This window comes from Hippopotamus amphibius, chromosome 9, assembly GCF_030028045.1.
Source record: "Hippopotamus amphibius kiboko isolate mHipAmp2 chromosome 9, mHipAmp2.hap2, whole genome shotgun sequence".
Lineage (NCBI taxonomy): Eukaryota > Metazoa > Chordata > Mammalia > Artiodactyla > Hippopotamidae > Hippopotamus > Hippopotamus amphibius.
Window position 1 is genome coordinate 102216384 of NC_080194.1, and position 14274 is coordinate 102230657.

The 14274-nt window shown below is 38.1% G+C and overlaps 1 pseudogene; it reads left to right on the forward strand.

Annotated features, from left to right (window-relative positions):
• Positions 1-10573: 10573 nt before the first annotated feature.
• Positions 10574-11258, forward strand: LOC130860986 (succinate--CoA ligase [GDP-forming] subunit beta, mitochondrial-like; annotated as a pseudogene).
• The last annotated feature ends 3016 nt before the right edge of the window (positions 11259-14274 follow it).

The window sequence follows — 14274 nt, forward strand, 5'->3', positions numbered from 1 at the left end:
CCAGTTTTTGAGGTACACCAAAGTCAATCAGCTGTATTTATACACATATCCCCATATCCCCTCCCTCCCCCAGCTGCACCCCCCACCCTCCCCAACCCGGCCCTCTAAAGCATCATCCTTCATCGAGTTGATCTCCCTTTGTTATACAGCAACTTCCCACTGGCTAGCTACTTTACAGTTGGTAGTATATATATATCTATGCTACATTCTCACTTCATATCAGCTTCCCCTTCGCCCCCTGACCCCCAACCCCGTGTCCGCCAGTCCATTCTCTGCATCTGCATTCTTATTCTTGTCTTGTCACTGGGTTCATCAGTACTATTTTTTTTTTTTTTTTAGATTCCGTATATGTGAGTTAGCATACAATATTTGTCTTTCTCTTTCTGACTTACTTCACTCTGTATGACAGACTCTAGGTCTATCCACCTCATTACGTATAGCTCCATCTCATCCCTTTTTATAGCTGAGTAATATTCCATTGTATATATATGCCACATCTTCTTTATCCATTCATTTGTTGATGGGCATTTAGGGTGCTTTCATGTCCTGGCTATTGTAAATAGTACTGCAATGAACATTATGGTACATGTTTCTTTTGGGATTATGGTTTTCTTTGCCTATATGCCCAGGAGTGGGATTACTGGATCACATGGTAGTTTTATTTGTAGTTTTTTAAGGAAACTCCAAACTGTTTTCCATAGTGGCTGTACCAACTTACATTCCCATCAACAGTGCAGGAGAGTTCCCTTTTCTCCACACCCTCTCCAACATTTTTTCTTTCTAGATTTTTTGATGATGGCCATTCTGACCAGTGTGAGGTGATACCTCATTGTGGCTTTGACTTGCATTTCTCTGATGATTAATGATGTTGAGCATCTTTTCCTGTGTTTGTTGGCCATCTGCATGTCTTCTTTGGAGAAAAGTCTATTTAGATCTTCTGCCCATTTGTGGATTGGGTTATTTGCTTTTTTGGTATTAAGCTGCATGAGCTGCTTGTATATTTTGGAGATTAATCCTTTGTCCATTGCTTCGTTGGCAAGTATTTTCTCCCATTCTGAGGGTTGCCTTCTTGTCTCGTTTATGGTTTCTTTCGCTGTGCAAAAGCTTTTAAGTTTCACGAGGTCCCATTTGTTTATTCTTGATTTTATTTCCATGATTCTAGGAGGTGGGTCAAAAAGGATCTTGCTTTGATGTATGCCATAGAGTGTTCTGCCTATGTTTTCCTCTAGGAGTTTTATAGTGTCTAGCCTTACATTTGGGTCTTTAATCCATTTGGAGTTTATTTTTGTGTATGGTGTTAGGAAGTGTTCTAATTTCATTCTTCTACATGTTGCTGTCCAGTTTTCCCAGCACCACTTATTGAAGAGGCTGTCTTTTTTCCATTGCATATTCTTACCTCCTTTGTCAAAGATAAGGTGCCCATATGTGCTTGGGCTTACCTCTGAGTTCTCTATTTTGTTCCATTAATCTTTCTATTTTTGTGACAGTACCATACTGTCTTGATCACTGTGGTCTTGTAGTATAGTTTGAAGTCAGGAAGCCTAATTCCACCAATTCCGTCTTTCCTTCTTACAATTGCTTTGGCTATTCGGGGTCTTTTGCATTTCCATACAAATCATAAGATTTCTTGTTCTAGTTGTGTGAAAAATGCCATTGGTAATTTGATAGGGATTGCACTGAATCTGTAAATTGCTTTGGGTAGTACAGTCATTTTCACCATGTTGATTTTTCCAATCCAAGAACATGGTATGTCCCTCCATCTGTTTGTGTCATCTTTGATTTCTTTCATCACTGTCTTAAGGTTTTCTGCATACAGATCTTTTGCCTCCTTTGGCAGGTTTATTCCTAGGTATTTTATTCTTTTTGTTGCAATGGTAAATGGAAGAGTTTCCTTAATTTCTCTTTCTGCTCTTTTGTTGTTAGTGTATAGGAATGCAAGAGATTTCTGCACATTAATTTTGTATCCTGCTACTTTACTAAATTCATTGATTAGTGCTAGCAGTTTTCTGGTAGGGTCTTTAGGGTTTTCTATGTATAATATCATGTCATCTGCAAAGAGTGACAATTTTATTTCTTCTTTTCCAATATGGATTCCTTTTATTTCATTTTCTTCTCTGATTGCTGTGGCTAACACTTCCAAAACTATGTTGAATAATAATGGTGAGAGCGGACACCCTTGTCTTATTCTTGTTCTTAGAGGGAATTCTTTCAGTTTTTCACCATTTAGGATGATGTTGGCTTTTGGTTTGTCATATATGGCTTTTATTATGTTGAGGTGATTTCCTTCTATGCCCATTTTCTGGAGAGCTTTTATCACAAATGGATGTTGAATTTTGTCACAAGCTTTTTCTGCATCTATTGAGATTATCATATGGTTTTTATCCTTCAATTTGTTGATATGATGTATCACATTGATTGATTTGCATATATGGAAGAATCCTTGCATCCCAGTGATAAACCCCACTTGATCATGGTGTATGATCTTTTTAATGTGCTGTTGGATTTTGTTAGCTAGTATTTTGTTGAGGATTTTTGCATCTATATTCATCAGTGATATTGGCCTATAATTTTCTTTTTTGGTGACATCTTTGCCTGGTTTTGGTATCAGGGTGATGGTGGCCTCGTAGAATGAGTTTGGGAGTGTTCCTCCTTCTGCAATATTTTGGAAGAGTTTGAGAAGGAGAGGTATTAGCTCTTCTTGAAATGTTTGATAGAATTCGCCTGTGAATCCATCTGACCCTGGGCTTTGTTTGTTGGGAGATTTTTAATCACAGTCTCGATTTCCATACTTGCGATTGGTCCATTCATATTTTCTATTTCTTCCTGGTTCAGTCTTGGAAGATTGTATTTTTCTAAGAATTTTTCCATTTCTTCCAGGTTATCCAATTTATTGGCATATAGTTGCTTGTAGTAGTCTCTCATGATCTTTTGTATTTCTGCAGTGTGAGTAGTTACTTCTCCTTTTTCATTTCTAATTCTGCTGATTTGCGTCTTCTCCCTTTTTTTCCTGATGAGTCTGGCTCATGGTTTATCAATTTTGTTTATCTTCTCAAAGAACCAGCTTTTAGTTTTATTAATTTTTGCTGCTGTTTCCTTCCTTTCTTTCCCATTTATTTCTGATCTGATCTTTATGATTTCTTTCCTTCTGCTCACTTTGGGGTTTCTTTGTTCTTTCTCTAATTGTTTTAGGTGTAAGGTTAGGTTGTTTATTCGATATTTTTCTTGTTTCTTGAGGTAGGACTGTATTGCTATAAACTTCCCTTTTAGGACTGCTTTTGCTGCATCCCATAGGTTTTGGGTTGTTGTGTTTTCATTGTCATTTGTTTCTAGATATTTTTTGATTTCTGCTTTGATTTCTTTAATGATTTCTTGGTTGTTTAATAGTGTGTTGTTTAGCCTCCATGTGTTTGTATTTTTTACACTTTTGTTCCTGTAATTGATATCTAGTCTCATGATGTTGTGGTCAGAGAAGATGCTTGATATGATTTCAATTTTCTTGAACTTACCAAGGCTTGATTTGTGACCCAAGATGTGATCTATCCTGGAAAATGTTCCGTGTGCACTTGAGAAGAAAGTGTATTCTGTCGTTTTTGGATGGAATGTCCTATAAATATCAATTAAGTCGAGATGGTCTAATGTGTCATTTAAAGCTGGTGTGTCCTTATTGATTTTCTGTTTGGATGATCTGTCCATTGATGTAAGTGGGGTGTTCAAGTCTCCTACTATTATTATGTTACTGTCGATTTCCCCTTTTATGGCTGTTAGCATTTGCCTCATGTATTGAGGTGCTCCTATGTTGGGTGCATAGATATTTACAATTGTTATATCTTCTTCTTGGATGGATCCTTTGATCATTATGTAGTGCCCTTTCTTGTCTCCTGTAATAGTCTATACCTTAAAGTCTAATTTGCCTGATATGAGTATTGCTACTCCTGCTTTCTTTTGACTTCCATTTGCATGGAATATCTTTTTCCATCCCTTTACTTTCAGTCTATATGTGTCCCTTGGTCTGAAGTGGGTTTCTTGTAGACAGCATATAAAAGGGTCTTGTTTTTGTATCCATTCAGCCAGTCTGTGTCTTTTGGTTGGAGCATTTAATCCATTTACAATTAAGGTGATTATTGACATGTGTGTTCCTATTATCATTTTCTTAATTGTTTTGAGTTTGTTTTTGTAGGTGTTTTCCTTCTCTTGTGTTTCCTACTTAGAAAAGTTCCTTTAGCAATTGTTGTAAGGTTGGTTTGGTGGTGCTGAATTCTCTAAACTTTTGCTTTTCTGTAAAGCTTTTGATTTCTCTGTTGAATCTGAAAACTGTGTGTTTCATAATTCTCTGCCTTTATTTATGGTGTTCCAACCTTTGTGGAAGACTCTTCTCTTTCATTCCACTTCACAAAGTCCTACCCATTCTTCAAGCTCAAATGCCATCTCCTTTCTGAAAGCTTCTCCAAACCCCAAGGCAGAGCCATTGCTCTGGTGCCAGAGCACCCTTGCATACTGTTATCACAGCACTCATCACAGTCCACTGTTGTTGTTTAAGCAATTGGAAACAGTTTACTGAGCAACTATTATGTGCAGGCACTGTTCTGGGTGCTGGAAAAACAACAGTGAACAAGGCAGACAAGGTCCTTACCTTCATGGAACTTAGAATCTAGTTTGAAGAAGATAGCCTATAAACACCTAAAAAGTAAATAATCTCCAAGGACACAAGTCAAGTATTTTTTGTCTTTGTGTTGTTCATCAAATTAATCTATAGGTCTTGATCCATTTTCTGAAAAACATCAATAAAAATATTAATATTGGCCATAGGCTGACCAAACTGCATGAGCATGGATCCCTTCCAATGATTTTTTTCTCCTTTCATTTGACTCCCTCAGTTAACTCTAGATAGTTACCTGCAAATCATATGATGAATGGAAGGGGCTGGAGGAAGCCCAGAGAGTTTAATCCCCACACCAGATATCTTTTTTCTAACCTCAAGGAATGGCGTTTCTCCAATGGCCAGATTCAGCCTGGGCTCCCATATCTCCTACATCTCCAACATCTCTTCCAGGATCACGCACTACCCCAAACCCTCACCTTCTCACCACCTTGGGCTTCTATTTATGTCAATTGTTATTCTCTGCTGTATCTCATTTGACTGTTTGGATCTACCTACCATCTGAATAACAAGTTTTTTCTCTGTTTTAATGTCTGAATGTGAGACGGACTTGGCACCACTTAGAACCAACTTTTCTAAAATATATTTGCACACATGTATTCCATAGCAATTAATGACAGCCTTGCCACCTGTTAAAGTTTAACTTAGGGCAGGACTTCATTCATCCATGTATTAAAGAATTTAACAGACAACTAATATATAATAAATCTTTAATAAAAGATTGTGAAATGAATGTATGAATGTATACAGGTTCTCAACCCTTCTTGATTTCTCAGACCATAGATCTTTTCTAATTGGTCTTTCTAATAAGCCTAGTATTTGGGCCGGATTTTCCCTTTCCTAGTCTACTAATTTCTCCACAGTCACAAATTCACAGATTTCTACACTTCAGGGTCCACAGAGGATTTTGGAAGAAAATCCTAGCAATAATTCATCAAAAATTTGTGTGCTTTAGCAAAAGCCACAACTTACCATCTATAAATCAGTATCACTATTGCTTCCTCCAATCCACATCAACTATCTTTAAAATTTTTCTCTTCTCCACCTCCTCAACCCACCATGTTTTTAACAATGGACATCCATCTCTCCCCATTGTACAAGAGAAGAGAGACTATTGAGTATCATCACCCTAGGAATTAGCTTATTATTGTAGGGATACCCTCCACATCCTTTCTTTCCTCTTCCTATTCAATCTCAGTAGAGTAGGTATTCTCTTCAATCTTGAGCTAGTCTATACCAATAGGCTATTTTCTTCTATCTTTATTCCCTCTCTTCCAGCTATCACCAACTTTTCTCTCTTTCTCTCAGCTCTCTCGACTATCTTCCATTTTCAATAAACATATCCAGAGTTTGTTAAGAAAACTGACTTGACCCTAGTGCTCTTTAAAGATATCTAAAAATAAACTAGTACAAAGCTCCCAAGGTTTTAAAGAATGCATTTTAAAGAAAACTCCTTGGCCCTTTCCTGTCTCTAGGCATTTCTTTTGTGCTTCGTCATGGCTACAGTTACACCTGCCAAGCCTGTAAGTATACAAAGATGCACGATCTTGTGCTCTGCTAACTGAAGCAGCTTTCCTAAATATCCCCATCACCAAACATCTTTTATCTTTAGTTGACTACTAAGTACTGTCCAAGGAAAACTATTATGATGTGCAGCTTTGTCACAGGCAAACAAATAAAGCATTTCTCATCAGTTAATAAACATTGGAAAAATACAGCTAATAGAAAATCTAGTACTATGACATACAGAGAGGTTTATAGAATTTCAGGTAATAGACTTGTTGGAAACTAATATAACTTTGAATTAACCCAGGAAGTTCTCATGGGCTGCCAAACTGGCAGGGACCCACACCCAGGTAATATGAAGGTAATTGATACCAACCAGGGTTCTTGGCCTTCCCCAAACAACAGAAATTGACTAAATGCCAGACAAGAAATTCAGGGAATGCTTTACTGGGGCTCCTGTGGCTGTAGGAGGGAGTGAAAACAAGTAATATGTTCCCTTGCTCACTCCCCAAGGGGGGCGGTGGGGGGGGGGGCGGGGCGGGGCGGCGGCAGCTGGTTCCTTATATGGAGTGGGGTAGGGGTGTGTCTATGGGTAGGTCTGGAGGAGGAGCTTAGGTCTTTTGTCCACCCCTTTAGTGGCATTGAGTGCAGGGGGCATGCACAGTACCCTGCTTTTGCTCCTGACACCCTGTTTTTGCTCCCAGCTCTTCAGAAGTGGCAGTTGGGATTTTTGGTCTTTTTGTATCTTCTTGTCCTTAATTTGCCTCAACTACTGCATGCATGCAATTATTTTTAGTCTTATAGTTTCTTTGTATTTTGTTGCTCAAGGAGACCTTTGTCCAAGTGCAAGCATTGCAACACTGTAGCAAAGGGTCCCAGGTTCCAGCCTGTCTCACAATTAATTGTTTGAATGAAGGATGTAAAGTGTTTGGTGACTTTGCTACAGCAATGTTACATAATGTTCAAGCACCAGCCTGTAAATTAAGGGATCTGGACTTAACCTCTTTCAGTTTTAATCTCTACAGTGAGAATGATAACAATAAGATAAAGAAGATTTACCTCCTGTTGTTGCTGGCAGGATTAAATTAGCAAATGATTTGTAAAGCACTTAGCCTAGTGGCTGGCCCATAGTGGTCCATAAATGTTAGCCATGAATTCAGCTGCATTATTTCTGGATAAAAAGCATATTTAATAGAGTGCCATGAGATCACCAGAGAGGTGGCTGAAGAAACTGATATCACCTGATGCAGTATGTAGAAGTGATGAGTAGAGAATCCATGGAGGAGGAAGTTGTGCCTCCAAGGTCTTCCCAAATTACAGCAGTAGAGCTGAAGAGGAAGGGAAGACCTAGGAGATGCTGTGCTCTGTCATCTATTTGGACTCCACATTGGTTCATTACAAGTGACACAGAGTTTGGGTCTTTTCCAGACAGGTGGATCTCTTATTGAGCATCATCCTTAGGAATTTATTTGAATAAGAACTTCAAAGGTCTCTTTCTTTAGTAAGGTTAGATTGAGCAATGGGTAAGTAGGAATTTCCTGCCTGGATCATTTTGTGGGTGGAGTGGGAGTCATGGCCTATTTATTTACTTTTAATCTAGCTCTGGTCTTAGGTGTTATGACTTGAAGAATTGGTAGTAGAAAATGTATGTATTGTATGTATTGGCTTCATAATGAAAGTAGAAATGAAAGCTCTGAGCTTAAAAAGTATTAGCCCTTGTGTCCTTTTGCTTAATTGTTGTATAAAATTTAGAAATTAACTTAAGACCACTCTGTTTTCCAATAGAATGAATTTATATCCCTATGGAGTTTTATGTACAAACTGAAGTGACAGTTGGACCCAATATGGCTATTAATATCTATATTGATAAAATTGTGACTGAGATTATGTGAGTTCTTCATTCTGTTAGAGAATGCTTTAAACAAGATAAACTAAGACTCTTAGACATGCTGTTATATCAGTAATTCTCAAAACATGATCTAGAGAAGGCTTTCCAGTGGCCTAAAGACAGGTCTAAAATGCAATTCACTTAATAATCATTTATTGTGTACCTAGTATATATAATGCACTATTTTAGATATTGGGGATACAAAGATGGATAAAACACTGCCCACAATCTTGGAGAACTCATAAATGAGCTGGAACCACAACTGTTTCTTCAACGTCAGGAAACATAACCAACCAATCAAATACATAGAAATAAAAATAGAAAACTAAGCAAAATGAAGTGTCAGAGAAACGTTCCAAATGAAGGAACAAGATGGAACAAAACCTCAGAAGAAGAACTAAATAAAGTGGAGATTAGGTAATCTACCTGACAAAGAGTTCAAGGTAATGATTGTAAAGATGATCAAAGGACTTGGGAGAAGAATGTATGAACAGAGTGAGAAGTTATATGTTCTTAATAAGGAGTTGGAAAATATAAAGACAAACCAAGCAGATGAAGAACACATTAACTGAAATGAAATACATGCTAGAAGGAATCACCAGTAGATTAAATGATACAAAGGAACCGATCAGTGAGCTGGATGTCAGAGTAGTGGAAATCACTGAAGCTGAACAGAAAAAAGAAAAAAAGAATTAAAAGAGATGAAGACAGTCTAAGAGCTCTCTGAGACAACATTAAGCATACTAATATTCACATTATAGGGGTCCTAGAAGGATAAGAGAGAGAGAGAGAAATGGTACAGAGAACATATCTGAAAATATAAGAGCTAAAAACCTTCCCTAACCTGGGAAAGCAAACAGACATTCAGGTGCAAGAAGCACAGGGTCCCAAATAGGATCAACACAAAGAGGACACATTGTGATTAAAATGGCAAAAGTTAAAGATAGAGAATATTAAACCCAGCAAGGCAAAAGCAACAAGTTATGTACAAGGGAACTCTCATATGGCTATCTGCTGACTTTTCAGCAGAAACTCTGAAGGCCAGAAGGGAGTGTCATGATATATTTAAAGTGATGAAAGGGAAAAATCTGCAACCAAGAACACCTGGAAAGGCTTTCACTCAGATTTGAAGGATAGGTCAAAAGTTTTACAGGCAAGCAGAACTAAAATAGTTCAGACCATGAAACCAGTTTTACAAGAAATGTTAAAGAAACTTCTCTAAGGGAACAAGAAAAGGCCACAACTGGAAACATGAAAATTATGAAAGGACAAATCTCATTGGTAAAGGCAAATATACAGTAAAGGTAGTAAATCAACCACATACAAAGCTAGAAGGCAGGTTAAAAGACAAAAGTGGTAAAAGCATCATATCCACAATAAGTAGGTAAGGAATAAACAAAACAAAAAGATGCAAAATATGATGTTAAAAACAGTAAATGTGGTGGGGAGAGTAAAAATTCAGGGTTGTTAAAATGTGTTTGAAATTACGAGATTAGCAACTTAAAATAATTTTGTATCTATTTTGATTGCTATATATAAATCTCACAGTAACCACAAATCAAAAATCTACAGTAGATACAGACACAAAAAGAGAAAGGAATCCAAACATAACACTAAAGATAGTAATCAAGTCACAAGGGAAGAGAACAAAAGAAGAAAGAAAAAATAAGAACTACAAAAACAACCCCAAAACAATTAAGAAAATGGCAGTTAATTATTAACATACCTATCAATTACTTTAGGGACTTCCCTGGTGGCATAGTGGTTAAGAGTCCACCTGCCAATGCAGGGGACATGGGTTCGATTCATGGCCTGGGAATATCCCACATGCTGCAGAGCAACTAAGCCTGTGCACCACAACTACTGAGCCTGTGCTCTAGAGCCTGTGAGTCACAACTACTGAGCCTGCATGCTGCAACTACTGAAGCCTGCCACCTGGAGCCCATTTGCCACAACAATAAGAAGCCATTGCAATAAGAAGCCTGTGCACTGCAACAAATAGTAGTCCCCACTCGCCACAACGAAAGACCCTGCACAGCAACAAAGAGCCAATGCAGCCAAAAACAAATAAGCAAGCAAGAAAACAAACAAACAAACAAAAACACTTTAAGTGTAAATGGACAAAATGCTCTAATCAAAAGACATAGAGTGGCTGAATGGATACAAAAATAAGACTCATATATTTGCTGCCTACAAGAGACTCACTTCAGATCTAAAGACACACACAGACTGAAAGTGAGGGGATAGAAAAAGGTATTCTAGGCAAGTGGAAATTTTTTTAAAAATCTGGAGTAGCAATACTTATGTCAGAGGAAATAGACTAAAACAAGGACTGTAATGAGAAACAAAGAAGGATAATATGTAACGATCAAGGGATCAATCCAACATAAAGATAAAACAATTGTAAATATATATGCACTGAACATAAGAGCACCTAAACACATAAAGCAACTACAGACATAAAAGGAGAAATTGACAGTAACACAATAATAGTAGGAGACTTTAACATCCTACTTACATCAATGGACGGATCATCCAGACAGACATCAACAAGACCTAATGCATCCAAAAAACATTTAAAAACAAAGAAGTTATGTAATTTCTTCCTAGAAATTTATGCTATATAGGTTGAAGTGAAACCCTTTGGTGAAACTCCAGAAGGACAAGTTAAGTTGTCTGTTTTCACGCCAAGATAAACTTTGAGGACAATTCAAGATGTCTACAAAAAGATATATTTGCCATGGACAACAAATTAAAAAATGCACCTACTGAAAATTAAGTCACCAGATATGATGTAAAATACATAAAACTAAATGGAAATATCACCTGTTTTGTGAATGGTGCTGGACTAGACATGGCTCCATATGACATCATTTCTGTTCACAGTCAAAGCCCAGCCAAATTCTTGGATCTCAGTGTTAGGGAAGCTCAAGTGTACCAAATATTTTAATTGCCCATTGCTGATCCTAAGGTGAATGGTGAAATTTGCTATCCTTGCTGATGACATCATCAAAGACTGTGGAAAACTAGAACTCATAGCTCTGGTGGTCAGGCTTGAGGAACCAATGTCCAAGAGTCTCAGAACATATTCAACAACATCCACTCCCTGTTACTTCTGGCATTGACTTGGGAGATGCAATCAGGAAAGCTGTGGCCAGCATGACAAGGAAGTGGTTCTTTTTTTTTTCTAATCCATTGTGTGGATAGAAGTCTCCATTCACAGAAAAAGAGACAGTTCTCATCATTAGGAGGAAAATAGTTTTTCCTTTGAGGGGAAAAAATGAGTGAGGGTCAGGAATCATATGGAAAATTTTAAAATCTGTGCTTTTTTCAAGAATAGATATCCAAGTAGCGTAAATAATTCTGATCTCACCTACAGTATTCATTAAAATAATGGCCTGTTTTCTGATGTTATATTCTTTATCATGGTAAATCTGCCAGTGACAGCATTGCGTCGCCTTTTGGGAGAAATCTATATGGCTATAGTGAAAAATTCGAATCAGGAGCCAGTTTATTTAAGAGAATTCCATTGGACATGTGGTCTGCTGGGGTGGGGGGGAGGGGAGGAGAAGAGGGGAAAAAAATCATCTCAGGCAAAGTTACATTTAAAACAGATGGTTTTGTCATATTACATTATTAAAAGGAGGGACTTCCCTGGTGGTCCAGTGGGTAAGACTCCATGCTCCCAATGCAGGAGGCCTGGGTTCAATCCCTGGTCAGGGAACTAGATCCCTCATGCATGCAGCAACTAAGAGTTCACATGCTGCAACTGAGAAGTCCACATGCCACAACTAAAGATCCCACATGCCACAACTAAGACCAAGCTCGGCCTAAATAAATAAATAAATAAATATTTTTAAAAAGCTTGAAAGGATACGACTGAAATATAGCTATAACAAAAGTTATAACAAATGGCTATTACACAACATAATTACAGGTTTCTTATTCCAACACATATTGTGAATTCATAATTTTATTCCAAAATATTTTTATACTGTTTACCCCACATATGTATCATACCATTTACCTGCATCTAACATACTCTATTTATCTGACAATCAACATAAAACCTAAAGGCTTATTTATGTCTGTGGAACAGACCTTTTTTGTTTCAAAACTGAATAATTCTGATTCTTTGAAAATCTATATAATTGATTCATTTTCAAGTAAGACAGTGCTGAAGATCAAGTTTGTTATAGATATTAGTGCTTTAAATTTAATTTTTCTTCAGAATCTGTCAACTTCTGAAGGAAATATAAATTTTGAGGGGAAAATATAATAAAGCATGGATTTTTTATGGTAGTTATTAATGTGGTGGAGAAGAATTTGATTTAGGTTTTTGTTGATATGGATGAGGTATTCATTGATCCAGAATTTTCCTAGACTCCCCAGATCTCAAATATTTTCTTTCATTGTCAGATTCTATGTTAAATGATAGTTCATAGTATACCATATACATGTAGACAAGGAGATAGGGGTGGCTCATGGTCTAAAGACATGAACTCTCCATGATTTGGGGGAAAGAGATTTTATAGGGGAAATTTGGGGGGAAGTCTGCAGGGTGTGTGACCTTCCTCTGATTGGTGGGTGGTGAGGTAACAGGGTGATCTTCCAGGAATCTCAATCATCAGCCTCTGATTTCAACCAGTCCAGGGTCCCTGTGCTTGTGCTCAGCCTGAAGTTATCATCCTCCACGTGGGTGGGGGTCTTAGTTCCTATAGAAGAACTCAGAGAAATGCGTCAGGTTATGTAATCTCTTGGGGGAGAACCAGGACCCTGCCTCATGGCTGCACTAGTTTTTCTTGACTGCCTTTCCTTTGTTTCTGTGATCCCTCACTCCCCTAATTAGTAACTGTTTGAATCTGCCCTTTGAAACTCAGGGAAGCTCTAGGAGGCTGAGCACTTTTGCCTACAAACAAGAAATGGGGGACATGGAAAAGATTTTTTATCTGTGTGGGCTCTACAGGGTCCTGCTTGGTTTCAAGAGTTTTGTGGCTGGTTTTTGTTTGTTTTTGTTTTCTTTATAATTACCCGACTCAGTTATTTCAAAGGTCCTTTTCACTCTAACATGATTCTGTAATGTCATCAATATTACATGGGAAAAGAGTCTTATTAGATAGTAGTCCATCCTACTGTAAGAACTGTGCTTCCCTTTATCCTCACTGCTCTCTTGTGAACACCTTCCATTTTTGCAGAGGTGAAATAAAGACAGCTGTGTTGTTTGCATCTAACTGCATACCTCTTTCTCACCTTTCAGTTCAGTCATTTCTAATCTGTAACCACCTCCCTTTCCTCCAGCCTAATTAGTGTCTAACTGTTAGGAGAGTCACCTGAGACAACTCTCCCTCCACTCAGCTTAGATACATCTCTGATTCTTTTGGCTTTTCCCCTCCATGACAGTGTTACCTCTTACATCTCACTATTACTTCTTTGCTTGGCACAATGCTTGGCTTTTTCACCCCTCTGCCTATTTATACCTGAGTGTTCTCAAGACCACTAAGAAATTTCTGTGGGTGTTGTCCGTAGGCTAACAGCCTCAGAAATGGAGAAGGAAAAATGACATAGGAGGAGGAAATGGAAAATACAAAAAGAAATAAGGAGAGCAAGAGGAGTGAAAGAGGAAGGAGGTATGCATGGTCTCTTTGTAACCAAGCAGGACTCTATGTGGCCTTCCTGGGACAGACCCCTTCCTCCAGGTCCTCTGGGGTCTACAGTTTGTAGAAAAGATGTAGTCTCTGAGCCCTCCCCTGAGTCACAAAAGCCTGTCTCAACAATTAATGATTAAAAGTGCTACCAAAGAGTAGGTTCTTATCTCATCACAGGAAGAATTCAGAGATGAAACACAGAAGTCAAGAAAGCAAAGTGAGGATTTATTAAACAACAGTATGCTCTCAAAGGAAGAGTGGGCAGACGCTGGTGAGTAGCTGCCCTGAGTTTCTTTGACAAGCTGGTTATATGGGGGTGTAAAAATGCATGGGCAGAATATTCACTAGGGAAGGATGGGTTTGGGGTAATATTTCCTGATTTTCATCCCATTCATCCCAGCTCCATCCTCCCAAGGGGAGGAGGGATTTTTGTCCATATTTAGCCTTGATCAGAAGTGTTATGGCATCAGTGCAAGGCAACAGTGCAAGGCAAATTTTATTGCAATGAGGGTAAAATGTGCAAAAGGTTACATTAGGATGCTCTAAATTCTGCCTTTCCCCACTTGTCTTGTCTGCCT